Source organism: Thalassophryne amazonica, unplaced genomic scaffold (genome assembly GCF_902500255.1).
Source record: "Thalassophryne amazonica unplaced genomic scaffold, fThaAma1.1, whole genome shotgun sequence".
NCBI lineage: Eukaryota > Metazoa > Chordata > Actinopteri > Batrachoidiformes > Batrachoididae > Thalassophryne > Thalassophryne amazonica.
The window spans coordinates 736389-754395 of NW_022986233.1; positions in this window are offsets into that span (position 1 = coordinate 736389).

An 18007-nucleotide genomic window follows, 5' to 3' on the forward strand; every position below is an offset into this window, starting at 1 on the left:
TTCAGAGGAGCTACAGCATCCAAAGTTGTCTTCAATGAGGATGTAAAACTATTGACGGGATACTCTATCTCACTTACAGAGTTTAGGTAGCTACTCTGCACTGTGCTGGTATATGGCATTAGAGAACATAAAGAAGGAATCATATCCTTAAACCTAGTTACAGCACTTTCTGAAAGATTTCTAGTGTAATGAAACTTATTCCCCACTGCTGGGTAGTCCATCAGAGTAAATGTAAATGTTATTAAGAAATGATCAGACAGAAGGGAGTTTTCAGGGAATACTGTTAAGTCTTCTATTTCCATACCATAAGTCAGAACAAGATCTAAGATATGATTAAAGTGGTGGGTGGACTCATTTACTTTTTGAGCAAAGCCAATAGAGTCTAATAATAGATTAAATGCAGTGTTGAGGCTGTCATTCTCAGCATCTGTGTGGAAGTTAAAATCGCCCACTATAATTATCTTATCTGAGCTAAGCACTAAGTCAGACAAAAGGTCTGAAAATTCACAGAGAAACTCACAGTAACGACCAGGTGGACGATAGATAATAACAAATAAAACTGGTTTTTGGGACTTCCAATTTGGATGGACAAGACTAAGAGTCAAGCTTTCAAATGAATTAAAGCTCTGTCTGGGTTTTTGATTAATTAATAAGCTGGAATGGAAGATTGCTGCTAATCCTCCGCCCCGGCCCGTGCTACGAGCATTCTGGCAGTTAGTGTGACTCGGGGGTGTTGACTCATTTAAACTAACATATTCATCCTGCTGTAACCAGGTTTCTGTAAGGCAGAATAAATCAATATGTTGATCAATTATTATATCATTTACCAACAGGGACTTAGAAGAGAGAGACCTAATGTTTAATAGACCACATTTAACTGTTTTAGTCTGTGGTGCAGTTGAAGGTGCTATATTATTTTTTCTTTTGAATTTTTATGCTTAAATAGATTTTTGCTGGTTATTGGTAGTCTGGGAGCAGGCACCGTCTCTACGGGGATGGGGTAATGAGGGGATGGCAGGGGGAGAGAAGCTGCAGAGAGGTGTGTAAGACTACAACTCTGCTTCCTGGTCCCAACCCTGGATAGTCACGGTTTGGAGGATTTAAGAAAATTGGCCAGATTTCTAGAAATGAGAGCTGCTCCATCCAAAGTGGGATGGATGCCGTCTCTCCTAACAAGACCAGGTTTTCCCCAGAAGCTTTGCCAATTATCTATGAAGCCCACCTCATTTTTTGGACACCACTCAGACAGCCAGCAATTCAAGGAGAACATGCGGCTAAACATGTCACTCCGGTCCGATTGGGGAGGGGCCCAGAGAAAACTACAGAGTCCGACATTGTTTTTGCAAAGTTACACACCGATTCAATGTTAATTTTAGTGACCTCCGATTGGCGTAACCGGGTGTCATTACTGCCGACGTGAATTACAATCTTACCAAATTTACGCTTAGCCTTAGCCAGCAGTTTCAAATTTCCTTCAATGTCGCCTGCTCTGGCCCCCGGAAGACAACTGACTATGGTTGCTGGTGTCGCTAACTTCACATTTCTCAAAACAGAGTCGCCAATAACCAGAGTTTGATCCTCGGCGGGTGTGTCGTCGAGTGGGGAAAAACGGTTAGAAATGTGAACGGGTTGGCGGTGTACACGGGGCTTCTGTTTAGAACTACGCTTCCTCCTCACAGTCACCCAGTCGGCCTGCTTTCCCAGATGCTCGGGATCTGCCAGGGGGTAACTAACGGCGGCTAAGCTACCTTGGTCCGCACCGACTACAGGGGCCTGGCTAGCTGAAGAATTTTCCACGGTGCGGAGCCGAGTCTCCAATTCGCCCAGCCTGGCCTCCAAAGCTACGAATAAGCTACACTTATTACAAGTACCGTTACTGCTAAAGGAGGCCGAGGAATAACTAAACATTTCACACCCAGAGCAGAAAAGTGCGGGAGAGACAGGAGAAGCCGCCATGCTAAATCGGCTAAGAGCTAGTAGCTACGCTAAGCTAGCGGATTCCTAAAAACACGCAAAGTGAATAATGTGTAAATAATTTAGAGGTGATTCAGCAGAGGGAGTGCTTTAGTTAAGGCACGTAAAGATTACACTGGGAAACAAATCGTAATCTAGATAACTAGATCAATCTAACTGTGCAGATTAAACAGCTAACAGATACAGAAAAACACAGCTGTGCTCCGGAACAGGAAGTGATACAATACCGCAGTGAGAGCCAACCACCAGTAGAGGCCAAGATCTCATGCAAGATCTCATTTTGGGGGGTAAGGATGATTCTGAGAAAGCTCAGAACTACACAGGAGGACCTGGTTAATGACCTGAAGAGAGCTGGGACCACAGTCACAAAGATTACATTAGTAACATATGATTCTGTCATGGTTTAAAATCCTGCAGGGCAGCAAGGTCCCCCTGCTCAAGCCAGCACATGTCCAGGCCCATTTGAAGTTCACCAGTGACCATCTGGATGATCCAGAGGAGGCATGGGAGAAGGTCATGTGGTCAGATGAGACCAAAATAGAGCTTTTTGGTATCACCTCTACTCGCCGTGTTTGAAAGATGAGAACAACCCCAAGAAAACCATCCCAACCGTGAAGCATGGGGGGTAGAAACATAATTTTTGGGGGTGCTTTTCTGCAAAGGGGACAGGACGACTGCACCGTATTGAAGGGAGGATGGATGGGGTTATGTATCGTGGGATTCTGGCAAACAACCTGCTCCCCTCAGTAACAGCATTGAAGATGGGTCATGGCTGGGTCTTCCAGCATGACACAGGAGGGGCTCAGTAAGAAGCATTTCAAGTGCTGGAGTGGCCTAGCCAGTCTCCAGACCTGAACTCAAGAGAAAATCTTTGGAGGGAGCTGAAACTCCAAACCTGAAGGATCTGGAGAAGATCAATCAATCAATCAATCAATCAATCAATTTTTTTATATAGCGCCAAATCACAACAAACAGTTGCCCCAAGGCGCTTTATATTGTAAGGCAAGGCCATACAATAATTATGTAAAACCCCAACGGTCAAAACGAGCCCCTGTGAGCAAGCACTTGGCTACAGTGGGAAGGAAAGATCTGTATGGAAGAGTGGAACAAAACCCCTGCTGCAGTGTGTGCAAACTTGGTCAAGAACTACAGGAAATGCCTGACCTCTGGAACTGCAAACAAAGGTTTCTGTACGGAATATTAAGGTTTGTTTTTCTGTTGGATCAAATACTTATTTCATGCAATAAAAAGTTAATTATTTAAAAATCATACAATGTGATTTTGTGATTTTTTTTAAGATTCTGTCTCTTACAGTTGAAGCATACCTATGATTAAAATTACAGACCTCTACATTCATTGTAGGTGGGATAACTGGCAAAATTCACAGTGGATTAAATACTTATTTTCCCCACTGTATATGAAGGCTCTCTTCAATATGCTGACTGTTCCCTTAAAGTAGACCTGCATTGAAATAAATGTGGTCAGATTTCAGAAAGAAATAGCTGATATGTATTTATAAGACCCTTGTGAATGCAGTTAAGTAAATCTGTAAGCCCAAATTTGTAATTCAGCGGAGAAATCTTCGTTTAAAAATGACAAATTTGCAGCTAAAATTTAGCGCTCTGTGAAAACAGTTTGTACAGCTGTATCATTTCCATGACGTCAGGGACAAGACGATGCGCTCCCGCCTTCAGTCCGATCCCGCATTGAAATTGATTTTATCTGTTAGTAATGTTACTTATACACGTCCTGGTTTCAACATCCAAAAGTAAGCTGCAATGAATGTGAAATACAGATCTGTGTGCTCAGATCAGCAACGACATTGACAGCGGGCTCCGTTCTTCACCGACGCCTCGCTTTCTGCCTCCGCTGCGCTTACCGAGTCATGCTCGGTAAACGCAGAAGTGGGCCACTCACATCGCCCGTGTCTGTTGTGCAGCCAGCACCACGTCCCTCTCTACTGAATGGAGGTGCAGCCAACTTGGCACAAGTCCAGAGACTACGCTCACTGTTTTGATGCGAGCGGCCGGTAACACCTGTTGCTGCAAGGACAGACTTTCCGCAGCACCGCACGTCTCGGCAATCAGAGCTGCAGAGCTCCATGGCCGCTGAGAGAGGTTTATAACTTTTTAATAACTTGGATTCTTTGCGGGTCTCGCCTCTGTACCCCGTGACGATACCGGAGGCGAAAGACAGTAGATTTTCCAATGCGACACCACTCAGTCAAATGGGCGTATGAAAAAGTCCCCCAAAATAATTTTCAAGCACAAATAAAAGAAATGTGTACTCACCAAACGTGCCGCAAGACAATATGAAGTTTTAAAAAAAGTATATCCTTCCGTATAAGACAAGAAAAAGGTGCAGATGCAAACTGACGTAAATCCACAAATTACAATTGGTGCAATGCATGCTGGGAGAGGGTCTTGTCCGTGACGTCTCGGCAGCGTCCATGATGAGAGGGACAATTTTCGGAGGGCTAAATGTTAGCTGTAAATTTGTCATTTTCAAATTAATTTCTCCATTGAATGACAGATCTGGGCTTGCAGATTTACTTTACTACATTCAGAAGGATCTCATGTGTAAATGTAAGTCATTTTTTGTTCAAAAAATCTGACTGCATTTTTTTCAATGCAGGTCTCCTTTAATTACTTGTAACTGCACCTTGTGGGCACTTGGGTGACCAGGGATTGCCTCAAGATATTTCTTCAGGTTTTTCATTCATAAGCCATGTTGCCCTCACGGCAACTGCTATTAGAGCTATTTCTTTTAATGATCATGTTGTCTGTAGGTCATTTTTAAGGTCTTGGTATTTTGTGACCATTCCCCAATCAGCCCAATTCAGGCCATCATCATTGGGGACTATTACATCGATAATTTTGGCTGGGATTTTTTCCCTGTATGAATTATCATGTGTCTGTTCAGGTTGCTCTTTTGCCCAAATCTTTGACTACACTCAGAACAGACAAATGATTTTTGTGCAGTATGAATTATCATGTGTCTGTTCAAGTGGCTCTTTTGTCCAAATCTTTGACCACACTCAGAACAAACAAATGGTTTTTGCCCTGTATGAATTAATCTGTGTGTGTTCAGGTTGCCCTTTTGTCCAAATCTTTGATCACACTCAGAACAGACAAATGGTCTTTGTCCTGTATGAATTACCATGTGGTTGTTCAGTGTGCTCTTATGTCCAAATCTTTGATCACATTCAGAACAGCCAAATGGTTTTTCTCCTGTATGAATTCTCATGTGTTTGTTCAGGTTGCCTTTTATTCCAAATCTTTGATCACATTCAGAACAGGCATAGGGTTTTTGTCCTCTATGAATTATCATGTGTGTGTTCAGAGTGCTCTTTTGCCGAAATCTTTTACCACATTCAGAACAGCCAAATGGTTTTTCTCCTGTATGAATTCTCAGGTGTTTTTTCAGGTTGCCGTTTTGTATAAATCTTTTACCACATTCAGAACATCCAAATGGTTTTTCTCCTGTATGAATTCTCATGTGTTTTTTCAGGTTGCCACTCTGTCTAAATTTTTTACCACATTCAGAACAGGTAAATGCTTTTTGTCCTGTCTGAATTCTCATATGTTTGTTCTGAGTGCCCTTTTGTTTCTGTTTTTTACCCAGATCATAACAGCTAAATGGTTTTATGCTTTCTTGTCTCTCCTTTTGTTGTTCTGAGTGGTTCATGTGACCAGATGTTTTTCCATATTTAGAGCCTTTAAATTGTTTCTGATCAGTGTTGCCTGAACAAACAATATTGGTATTTTTTGGACAGTTAAAACTTGACTGAAGTTCTCTGGTCTGTTTCCAGTCATAACTGTCATCAGTCTCAGTTCCAGAACTGTCTGAACTCCTGCCACTGGTATCTGGTTGTAAATGACTGTTTAGACCTGAGTTGCTGGCTGGTTGTGGTCCTCCATCGTCCTTTGCATCAGCTTCTGCTGTCAGTGTTCTGTGTACAGATGAGCTGCTGGCTACAGGCTCAGCCTCTGTGCTCTCATCACTTGGGCTTTGATGAAGCTGTGATGACACTGGTTTTTCGTCATCATTTTCACTCTTCACAGGGACGACAGTGAAACCAAACTTGGTGAGATCTGCCTCCTCCAGCTGCTGAAGCTGCTCTCCCTGCTGACTTATCCACAGCTTCTCTTCTTTAATGTCCTCCTGGTCAACACTCAGATTCCATTCCTGGTGTTCAGGGAGAGTTTCTTCTTTAATCACCAACAACGGCTGCATGTCTGCAAAGAAACAAATTAACAGTAAATGTTAGAACAACACATTAAAATAAAGTATCAGAGTGGTGAGTTTGACCTGATGACAGTAAGTTATTGACCTGATGGAACTGATAAAGTGGAAATGTACATCAGCTTTTAAAATAAGTTCTTTTGTCTTTTTGATTACAAATCATCGGCATCCTCCTACTCATGCTATGAAACACATCCAAAGCAAACACCGACTTCTTTATAAACGCTGCACTTAGACACAAGCAATTTTCATGATTAGAAATTCAAGTACTTGCAGACGATCTCATCCAAAACAAGCGTGTCTCGTGTGTCAGGCTGTGATGATGAATCCACGATAGAACACAACAGGTCAGATTAAAAGATGTTATTTACTGTGTTCTACTCTGTGAAGTTATTAACTTCTGTTGCTACACCGATTATCGCCACGTCTTCCTCATTTTTTTGTGGAAATTTTACAGTGCCACATACAGGCCTGTCACAGCTCACAGTACAAATCTGTATGGTAATTAATTTGACCGGATGTGGGAATATTGTGATTTTTATGTTTAACAATACAGCAGACATTGTGACAGGGAGAGTTTCTGCTTCATCACCAACAACGGCTGCATGTCTGCAAAAAAATAAATTAACAATAAATGTTAGAACAACAGGCAGCATAGTGGCTAAGTGGTTAGCACTGTTGCCTCACAGCGAGAAGGTCATGGGTTCAATTCCCACCTGTGGCCTTTCTGTGTTGAGTTTGCATGTTCTCCCCGTGTTTGTGTCGGTTTCCTCCAGGTGCTCCGGTTTCCTCCCACATCCAAAGACATGTGGGTTAGGTCGATTGGAATCTCTAATTGGCCGTAGGTGTGTCTGTGTACGAGTGTGAATGTATTTGTTTGTCTATATGTGGCCGTGCGACAGACTGGCATCCTGTACTGGGTGAACCCCACCTCGGGCTCTATGACTGCTGGGATAGGCTCCAGCCCCCCGCGACCCTTGATTGGACTAAGCGGTTGAAGATGAGTGTGTGTGTGTTAGAACAGTACTCATTAAGGAGTGGCGAGTTTAACCTGATGACAGTAAGTTATTGCCAGTCTTGTATAAAGTATCTCATGTGATACTTGAGTGAAAGTACAAGTATTTTACCATAAAATTACTTTGGTAAAAGTTAATGTCTCCTTTAAAATTATTACTTGAGTAAAAGTGTTAACATATCTGACATTTACTGTACTTAAGTATCAAAAGTAAATTTCTCATATAAAATGTAGTTTAACTAAAAGTATAATCCAAAACAAGTGGAGAGTGAAACAGCGACATGAAAAGAAAGTCAGTGTGGTATCTGGAGAAACCAGGAGGGGGCCTCAGCCCCTATAAAGAGCTGGCTCCACCTCTGGCGGAGTTGGTATCGGGATGAGTGCCGTTCTTCTTATGAAGACCACAAGGTCTTTTCTGTTTAACACAACAGCCAGGCTCTTGTGAACAGTCATTTATAGCTACATCCCCTGGCAAAAATTATGGAATCACCGGCCTCGGAGGATGTTCTTTCAGTTGTTTAATTTTGTAGAAAAAAAGCAGATCACAGACATGACACAAAACTAAAGTCATTTCAAATGGCAACTTTCTGGCTTTAAGAAACACTATAAGAAATCAGGAAAAAAAAATTGTGGCAGTCAGTAACGGTTAAAAATTAAATAAATAAAAAATATGGACTGACTCAATTCTGAGGAATAAATTATGGAATCACCCTGTAAATTTTCATACCCAAAACTAACACCTGCATCAAATCAGATCTGCTCATTAGTCTGCATCTAAAAAGGAGTGATCACACCTTGGAGAGCTGTTGCACCAAGTGGACTGACATGAATCATGGCTCCAACACGAGAGATGTCAATTGAAACAAAGGAGAGGATTATCAGACTCTTAGAAGAGGGTAAATCATCACACAATGTTGCAAAAGATGTTGGTTGTTCACAGTCAGCTGTGTCTAAACTCTGGACCAAATACAAACAACATGGGAAGGTTGTTAAAGGCAAACATACTGGTAGACCAAGGAAGACATCAAAGCGTCAAGACAGAAAACTTTAAGCAATATGTCTCAAAAATCGAAAATGCACAACAAAACAAATGAGGAACGAATGGGAGGAAACTGGAGTCAACGTCTGTGACCGAACTGTAAGAAACCGCCTAAAGGAAATGGGATTTACATACAGAAAAGCTAAACAAAAGCCATCATTAACACCTAAACAGAAAAAAAACAAGGTTACAATGGGCTAAGGAAAAGCAATGGTGGACTGTGGATGACTGGATGAAAGTCATATTCAGTGATGAATCTCAAAGATTTATAAAGATGACTGCCTGAAGAGAACATGTAAATTTCCACAGTCATTGATGATATGGGGCTGCATGTCAGGTAAAGGCACTGGGGAGATGGCTGTCATTACATCATCAATAAATGCACACGTTTACGTTGATATTTTGGACACTTTTCTTATCTCATCAACTGAAAGGATGTTTGCGGATGATGAAATCATTTTTCAAGATGATAATGCATCTTGCCATAGAGCAAAAACTGTGAAAACATTCCTTGCAAAAAGACACATAGGGTCAATGTCATGGCCTGCAAATAGTCCGGATCTTAATCCAATTGAAAATCTTTGGTGGAAGTTGAAGAAAATGGTCCATGACAAGGCTCCAACCTGCAAAGCTGATCTGGCAACAGCAATCAGAGAAAGTTGGAGCCAGATTGATGAGTACTGTTTGTCACTCATTAAGTCCATGCCTCAGAGACTGCAAGCTGTTATAAAAGCCAGAGGTGGTGCAACAAAATACTAGTGATGTGTTGGAGCGTTCTTTTGTTTTTCGTGATTCCATAATTTTTTCCTCAGAATTGAGTGATTCCATATTTTTTTCCCTCTGCTTGGTCTAAAAAAGTAACCATTACTGACTGCCACAATTTTTTTTCCTGATTTCTTATAGTGTTTCTTAAAGCCAGAAAGTTGCCACTTGAAATGACTTTAGTTTTGTGTCATGTCTGTGATCTGATTTTTTTCTACAAAATTAAACAACTGAATGAACATCCTCCGAGGCCAGTGATTCCATAATTTTTGCCAGGGCTTATACACAGTTGTGCTAAATTTAAGGAAAAGAAAAAAAAAAAAAAAAAAAAAAACCACTTTCCAAGCATCACCACCACCAACCGCTGCAAAGCAACCAAACGCAGCGCTCTTTGTGCTCTCGATTCCAAAACGCGGAGCCACTTTTACGCAGCGCTTCTCCGCGAACATTTCAAATGATAAATAAAATGAAAGACTCCGATCGTGCGCTGCACTCCAATGTATGTGTGTGTGCGTCAGCGTGTGCGTGTTTGGTGTCCGAAGCGCAGACGGTTTTCACTGTCCATAATCTTCCTCTTCTTCAGCGGGGGCGTAGATTCAACCTATCATATTTTATTTTATTTTTATTTTAGTCTTTTAAATGTGTTTTATATCAAACATGGCACTTGTTGCTGCAGGGGTGCAAGGTGCTGCGCTCCGGCTGAAGAGGAGCGTCTGTGCTGCGCTCCGGCTTATACTTTCACCTCTGCATTGCCCAGTCAAATTGTAGTTGAGTAACAAAAATGTTTAAAGTAGACCTGCATTGAAATAAATGTGGTCAGATTTCAGAAAGAAATAGCTGATATGTATTTATAAGACCCTTGTGAATGCAGTAAAGTAAATCTGTAAGCCCAAATTTGTAATTCAGCGGCGAAATCTTCGTTTAAAAATGACAAATTTGCAGCTAAAATTTAGCCCTCTGTGAAAACAGTTTGTACAGCCGTATCATTTCCATGACGTCAGGGACAAGACGACGTGCTCCCGCCTTCAGTCCGATCCCGCATTGAAATTGATTTTATCTGTTAGTAATGTTACTGCTACTACTAATGTTACTACTACTACTGTCCTGGTTTCAACATCCAAAAGTAAGCTGCAATGAATGTGAGATACAGATCTGTGTGCTCAGATCAGCAACGACATTGACAGCGGGCGCCGTTCTTCCTCTACCGCTCTCTGCCTCCGCTGCGCTTATTAAGTCTGCGGGCTCGTTAATGAGCTCGTTAACCGCCGACGCAGGCCACTCACACCGCCCGTGTCTGCTTTGCAGCCGGTGTTGTGCCAGATTCAGCGCACAACACCGGCATCACCTCTCTGTCTACTGAATGGAGCTGCAGCACACTTGGCACAAGTCCAGAGACTACGCTCGCTGTTTTAATGCGAAGCGGCCGGTGACACCTGTTGCGGCAAGGACAGACTTCTTGCGGCAAAATCCACAGCACCGCACGTCTCGGCAATCGGAGCCCCAGAGCTCCATGGACGCTGAGAGAGGTTTATATATTTTTAATGACTGGGATTCTTTGCGGGTCTCGCCTCCATATCCCGCGATGGTATCGGAGGCGAAAGACAGTAGATTTTCATTGCGACACCACTCAATCAAATGGGCGTATGAAAAAGTCCCCCAAAATAATTTTCAAGCACAAATAAAAGAAATGTGTACTCACCAAATGTGCCGCAAGACAATATGAAGTTTTAAAAAAGTAGATCCTTCCGTATAAGACAAGAAAAAGGTGCAGATGCAAACTGACGTAAATCCACAAATTACAATTGGTGCAATGCATGCTGGGAGAGGGTCTTGTCCGTGACGTCTCGGCAGCGTCCATGATGAGAGGGACAATTTGCGGAGGGCTAAATGTTAGCTGTAAATTTGTCATTTTCAAATGAAGATTTCTCCGTTGAATGACAGATCTGGGCTTGCAGATTTACTTTACTACATTCAGAAGGATCTTATGTGTAAATGTAAGTCATTTTTTATTAAAAAAAAATCTGACTGCATTTTTTCAATGCAGGTCTCCTTTAAGAGAAATGTATCGCGTAAACGTATACATTTACTGAGGAAATGTAGTGCCGTAAAAGTGCAAGTCGCCAGAAATGTAAACAATGAAGTAAAGTACAGATATGTAAAAATTCTACTTAAGTACGGTCACAAAGTATTTCTACTTTGTTACTTTGTTTGTTGTTATTACAACTGTGGTTATTGCACTGATGGAAAGTGAAAATGTACATCAGGAGGGTTTGTTTAAAATTTCACACATACTTTAACAGGTTTCTGAAGGCATCTTATCTTGTTTTTATTATTCTTTTATTGAAAGTCTTTCAACATTTTCTTTTATCTGCTGGTTTAAAGGATAGAAGCTGCCTGAACCGGACTGTAAAAGTCTGCTCCAAGGTTAATGGAGTAGAGCTGAGGGACCTGAAACGTGTGGTCCAGTAAGCCAGAGGAGTCACTGATCAGCCTGGACACGTTCTCTCCTCTGACTTTTAAGGGCAGTTGTTGGTGTGCTGTTATGAAAGTCTTGTACTTAACTTGTTTGTTCATTAATTATTTAAAGACTTCAATAAGGCAGATAACGAGGAACTGAATTGCCCCTCGGGGATTAATAAAGTGCCTCGAGGATTAACAACTGCCCTTAAAGTTGTCTGACTCTGATGACTCCAACATAATGTCAAAACTCATGAAATATGACATGAACACATCTATAGTGAGATTACAACTTATTAAAAAAATTTATAAGCCAACCATTTTAATTAATATGTTATAATGTTACTGATCTCAAACACTGTTAATGGACATTATTTCTTCAGCACTTTTTACAATCTGATAAACATGCTCAAAGAGCTTTACAGTGATGTCTCACATGCACCTCTTCACACTCTTGAAGTGGGAGCGATTTGGTCCCTGTCAAATCTGACAGGGAAAAGAGGATCGTCTGCTCTGATGTCTGGCTTTAACTACATTAGTCTGGGTGCTGTTAACAGTTGTGAAGACTGTTGTGAGGGGGGTCTGAAAAAAGAAAATGCATGATGGTGTTCATCAAATCGATTTAAAAAACAAAAGTCACTATAGGACTTAAAGTAAAGTCCTATAGTGATAAATAAAGTCATAAAGTGAGTTTTGGCAAAACAGGTATCATTGTCATGTTGAGGTGGCAGAGGGTTGTTGTCGGCAGCTGGGAAAAGTAACTAAAAAAGTAACTAGTAATCTAACTTAGTTACTTTTACAATTGAATAATCAGTAAAGTAACTTAGTTACTTTTACAACTGAGTAATCAGTAAAGTAACTAAGTTACTTTTTCAAAGTAACTGTGGCAACACTGGTAGTGAGTACCTTATATGGCAGCACCCTCACATCGGGGTGAATGTGAGGCATTATTTGTAAAGCGCTTTGAGCGTCTGATGCAGATGGAAAAGCGCTATATAAATGCAGTCCATTTAAAAATGCAGTCCATAGGACAGTTTAGTTTGAATGGGAAATTTAAGTTTGGAAACAATGAATTATCGGTTATCAATACAGAGGTGTTTCTCTGTGGCGCCGGGCCATGAGCGGCTGCGTGCCGAAGCGCGAATCCATTCGCACGTCTTTCATTACAAAATCTCCTTTAACAGTGGAATGTCCGGATAAACTGCTGATCCCGACCTCTTCTGAAACTTCTCTGTTCTCTCACGACGTCCTGGGTCAACAGAGGCTTAAATTTGGAAGTTTTCAGCTCGAAACAGGCTGACGACAGCGGCTCGGAGCGCGGCGCGCTGTCCGGCTCCGTGGGCAGTCCTTAAAGCAACAGTAACACTCCATAATCTCTCATCAGCCCTTAAAATTTTCACCGAAAACCAGCTGAATTTCTCGAATGGTGTCCACTCGGATCTGCCTTACAGTTTCTGAAGAAATTTTGATCAAGCAAAGCGGCAGTCTCTCAGCAAGTAGTCAGACAAAGGAATTCCAACGGGAGGGGTGGACCAGTGCTCACTCAAAGCCTGCCCACAGGCGAATGACGCAACCGACAGGCGTGAAAAAACTCTTGCATGCCCACGAGGGTTCAAGCTTGTCTGATGTAATCGCACCTGATTCAAATCCATATAGTTTTTGAAAAAAATAATAAGGTTGGATACTTTTCTAACAGACCTCGTACATGCCCATAACTGCTAGTAATCTCATCCACATAAAATCCTTAGAAGATTGCCTTGCTTCAGTGAAAAGCTGGATGTCTGGCAACTTCCTACTTTAAACTGTGATAAGACTGAATTGCTGGTTCTTGATCCAGTGAGACATCAGCATCAATTTGACCAGCTAACGCTGGTTTTCAAAGCTATCGGAAAAGATAATCCGATAATGAAAACATTATCTTCGATAATTAGCGGTTAGCGGAACTGTGCCCACCACTGGTGATAGCGTAGAGAGGCTAATGGTTTAGCCATCCCTTACCTTGGCTATTCAGGGCTGGTAATAATTGGGCTACGGGTTGGAGTGATTTAGGTTGGTCCATCGTCGGGACGACAATTCAATTTGTGGGGGTGGATTGTAGCAGTATGAGTGAGCTTAATTATTTTCAGCTGGTGGTGGATGTCAGCCAATCAGTGTAGGAAGGTGTTCTCATAAAAGGGGGTGGAGAGTACTCTTTCTTTCTCTCGCCTGTGGAGGTTTGCTCTAGGTGTTTGTCTGACGTTTCCACTTCCATGTTCCTGTGAAAGAGAGATCTCCGTGGGAGTCGTTGCTTGTTATGTGCTGCTCAGCGCGGGTCATGCTAGGTGGTTGCTGGCTGTTGGACGCTCCGGTGCGGTGTTGATTCCTCAGCTTGTGCTGTGTTGGCTGGGACCGACTGAGTGTTACAGGTTCCTGATGGAGAGGGGTGAGTCCGTTGCTCTGCTCTGATGTCTGCTGCTACCTGTCTGGAAGTGTAAGTCAGCCTGGAGATTAGGCTGACGCTTGCCTGCTGGAGCTGGTGGTGCCCTCTGGTGGTCAGAGAGGCCCCATGCAGATAGGGAATGTGACTGAGGTATGGGCTGCTTTGGTTTTATGAGTGCTGTTTCTGTTCTTTTATAATAAACCAGTTTCAATAAGTTGTTTCTTTTTCTGTAAGTGAACCTCCTACTCTGCCTAGTTTGCAACGAACCTACAGTATGTGCCTAACACTGGAGTTATTCTAATTAGAGAATTCTCTCGGTGAAACTAGCATAGTATGGTCTTATGCATCCTACCCTTTTAAATGTAATTTTATTAGTAAAAACAGAGCAGGCCGCAGGCTCAAATTTATCTAAAGTCTGGGGCTTTTAGTGAAGCTTATGGTTAGTGGCCGCTGATCACCTTAGTATTTCTTCTGTTTTCCTTGTTGCTTAATGCTGATAAATCACACCTTATTTGTTGTCTTTCTGCCGCCTGATTCTGTTTTTTTCTCTCCGTTTGCGGTGCGGCATCCAGAGATGGGAGTGGGTGTCTTCTTCTGCAGGCCTCCTGTGCTGTACACCAGCATGGACTCCCCAAAATTTCCTGTATATTTGTATTGCCATCTGTGTCAGTAGCATGGCCCAAGCAGAGGGTCACCCCTTTGAGTCTGGTCTGCTTAAGGTTTCTTCCTCAAATCATCAGAGGGAGCTTTTTCTTACCACTGTCACCTGTGTTCCTGCTCTAGGGGTTGGTAAGATTAGAACTTACTTGTGTGAAGTGCCTTGAAGCAGCTTTGTTATGATTTGGTGGTATATAAATGAAATAAAGAAACTGAATTGAATTGAATTCTTATGGGCCAAGATAGAATCCTTTTGAAAAACCCAGCGTCTCCATCCAGACGCTCTCTTACTTTTTGGACTCTTACCTTTTTGCTCTTGTTCTTAAGCTTGTGTTGTTACTTTTGTGCTTTCTTTATTCTTTTACTTTGTGGACTAGGCACACCAATAAAGCCGCGGTCCCACCGAATAATGAAGGATGAAGAAGGAGCCACGCACCCTGTTTTTTTTGTTCCATGAGCTATCGTGGCAGTATAGTGGCTCTGAGTGGCTCTTAGAGGCATTATCTTCAGTTAACGAGGCTCCTCTCTGAGCGTGGCGCTAATTTCAAGATGTTCAAAATTTAGCAACAACAGCGTGGCACAGCTTGTGTTCGAGTTACTGCGACGGCTTAGAGGCATTTGCGTGGTGCTTACGAGTCTGCAAAAAGTCCATTATCCGTGCGCCTGGCACCTTCGCAGGACCTGAGAGGCTATTTTTGGAACAGCTCTCCTCTTGCGCACACAATTCCACCTGCTCTGTGCGCTGGACTCTATATAAAATAATTATATTGTAGAGGATTAATCATTTTCTGCCAAACCTTGGATGCTGAAAACACCTCTAATCACTTCTGGAATCAGAGGACTGTTTCATCTGGACTCTTTTTTTTTTCCCCCTCTCTTTCCTGCTCCATGTGGGATGTATTTTGAACAGCTTAAGGTAATTATTTATTTTTAATGTTTTTTATAGCTTGATAAAACAGTTCCTTGCTGTAAAAGTATGTCTGTATGTTGATGTCTGTTGTATGTAACAGTATGTTGATTTAATATCTTGTTAATGGATCACATGAGCTCTGCTGTGTGTGTGCACTGAGGCACTGAGGCAGGACCTGAGAGGCTGTTTTTGGAGCGGCTCTCCTCTTGCGCACACAATTCCACCTGCTCTGTGCGCTGGACTCTACATAAAATAATTATTTTGTAGCAGATTAATCATTTTCTGCCAAACCTTGGATGCTGAAAACACCTTTAATCACTTCTGGAATTAATGGATCACATGAGCTCTGCTGTGTGTGTGCACTGACGCACTGAGGCAGTGACTCATCATTACGCTTCAAACAAGCATTTAGGCAGAACGCCAGCTCACAAGAGTGATATTTCAGTCAATATTGGACAAACACAAAGTTAAAATTTGGGGGACTGCGTGAAAGTGGATGTGTGTTTAAAGCCATGGAAGATAACTCCAGTGGAGCAGCTAAGAGCAGGAGCTGTGCGGCAACACAGGTGGAGAGCGCGCAAAAGACTGATTTTGAAGACATAACACAAAGTTAAAAGTTGTATCATGGTGACTTGTAAGCTGCGGAAGAAATAAAGGAAAAAAAAAAAAAAAAAAAAAAAAAAATATATATATATATATATATATATATATATATATATATATATATATATATATATATATATATATAGAAAATGATCCACAGGTGTATATAATAAAATGGCCACCTTATTCTGTATGCAGAATGGCACCGCGCGCAAAAGAGCGCTTTTGCAGAAATAAATGGATGAACACAAAGTTAAAAGTGGATTCACGTTGTAAAAATGACTGTGTTTAAAGCCAAGGAAAAAATAAAGCCAGCAAGCCACGGATGGAAAGGAAGCCACTTAGAAAGAGCAGAGAGGCGGCTGTCCATGAAAGGACAACAGCAGCGCGCACGCGCAAAAGAGCGATTTTGCAGAAATAAACGGACAAACATAAAGTTTTGTGTGTTTAAAGCGCAGAAGAAAAGCCAGAGAACCGCGGAGCCAGTGAGGAGCACAGAGGCGGCTCTCCAGGAACCCGTGGTTCGGGTCTAGCTGGTCTGGTGCATTACAGGTGGACAGCAGCCTGGCGCACAGGGCACAACTGCGGAACTGTGCTGGAGTGTCTATTTTTGGACTGCGTTTAAAAAAACAAAAAGAAGGGACATCTTTAAATGCTGCTGTGAATCTGTGAATTGAAAATCCACACTTTGAAGGGACCAGGTGTGGGAGGGCTGGAGGTTTGGACCAAACTCATGCCTAAACGTGTGCCAACATGGCGTTATCATGGCACTATCATGGCACTATCATGGCACTACGTGGATCAGTGTGGCTGATGCGAGCCATTCGAGGCTGTAATGACAGGTCAGTCGTGGCTCACTAGAGGCTGCTACGCGGCACATGCGGGGTACAGAGAGGCACATAGTGGCACCTTCATAGTGGATACGTGATAGAGCAAAACGTGGGTCATTCTTCCAATAATCACCACACACCCATTCGTGGCTCCTTCTTCAGCCTTCATTATTTGGTGGGACCGAGGCTTAACCAACTTTCTTAATTCTGAGTTCATGTGCCTTCAAACCTTTTGTAAAGCTAACGTTTGCTGGTGAACATTCCTTACTAGCAAGACACTCCACATTAAAGCTCCAATTTTTTTGTCACAAAACTCTAAATCCACACTGTTGATCTTTTTTTTGTTTGTTTTTTTGTAAAGTTAAATTAATGTCTCCCAGTAATTTTGATCCACTTCCTTGCCTACCCAGGTAGGATCAATCAATCAATCAATCAATTTTTTTATATAGCGCCAAATCACAACAAACAGTTGCCCCAAGGCGCTTTATATTGTAAGGCAAGGCCATACAATAATTATGTAAAACCCCAACGGTCAAAACGACCCCCTGTGAGCAAGCACTTGGCTACAGTGGGAAGGAAAAACTCCCTTTTAACAGGAAGAAACCTCCAGCAGAACCAGGCTCAGGGAGGGGCAGTCTTCTGCTGGGACTGGTTGGGGCTGAGGGAGAGAACCAGGAAAAAGACATGCTGTGGAGGGGAGCAGAGATCGATCACTAATGATTAAATGCAGAGTGGTGCATACAGAGCAAAAAGAGAAAGAAACAGTGCATCATGGGAACCCCCCAGCAGTCTACGTCTATAGCAGCATAACTAAGGGATGGTTCAGGGTCACCTGATCCAGCCCTAACTATAAGCTTTAGCAAAAAGGAAAGTTTTAAGCCTAATCTTAAAAGTAGAGAGGGTGTCTGTCTCCCTGATCTGAATTGGGAGCTGGTTCCACAGGAGAGGAGCCTGAAAGCTGAAGGCTCTGCCTCCCATTCTACTCTTACAAACCCTAGGAACTACAAGTAAGCCTGCAGTCTGAGAGCGAAGCGCTCTATTGGGGTGATATGGTACTACGAGGTCCCTAAGATAAGATGGGACCTGATTATTCAAA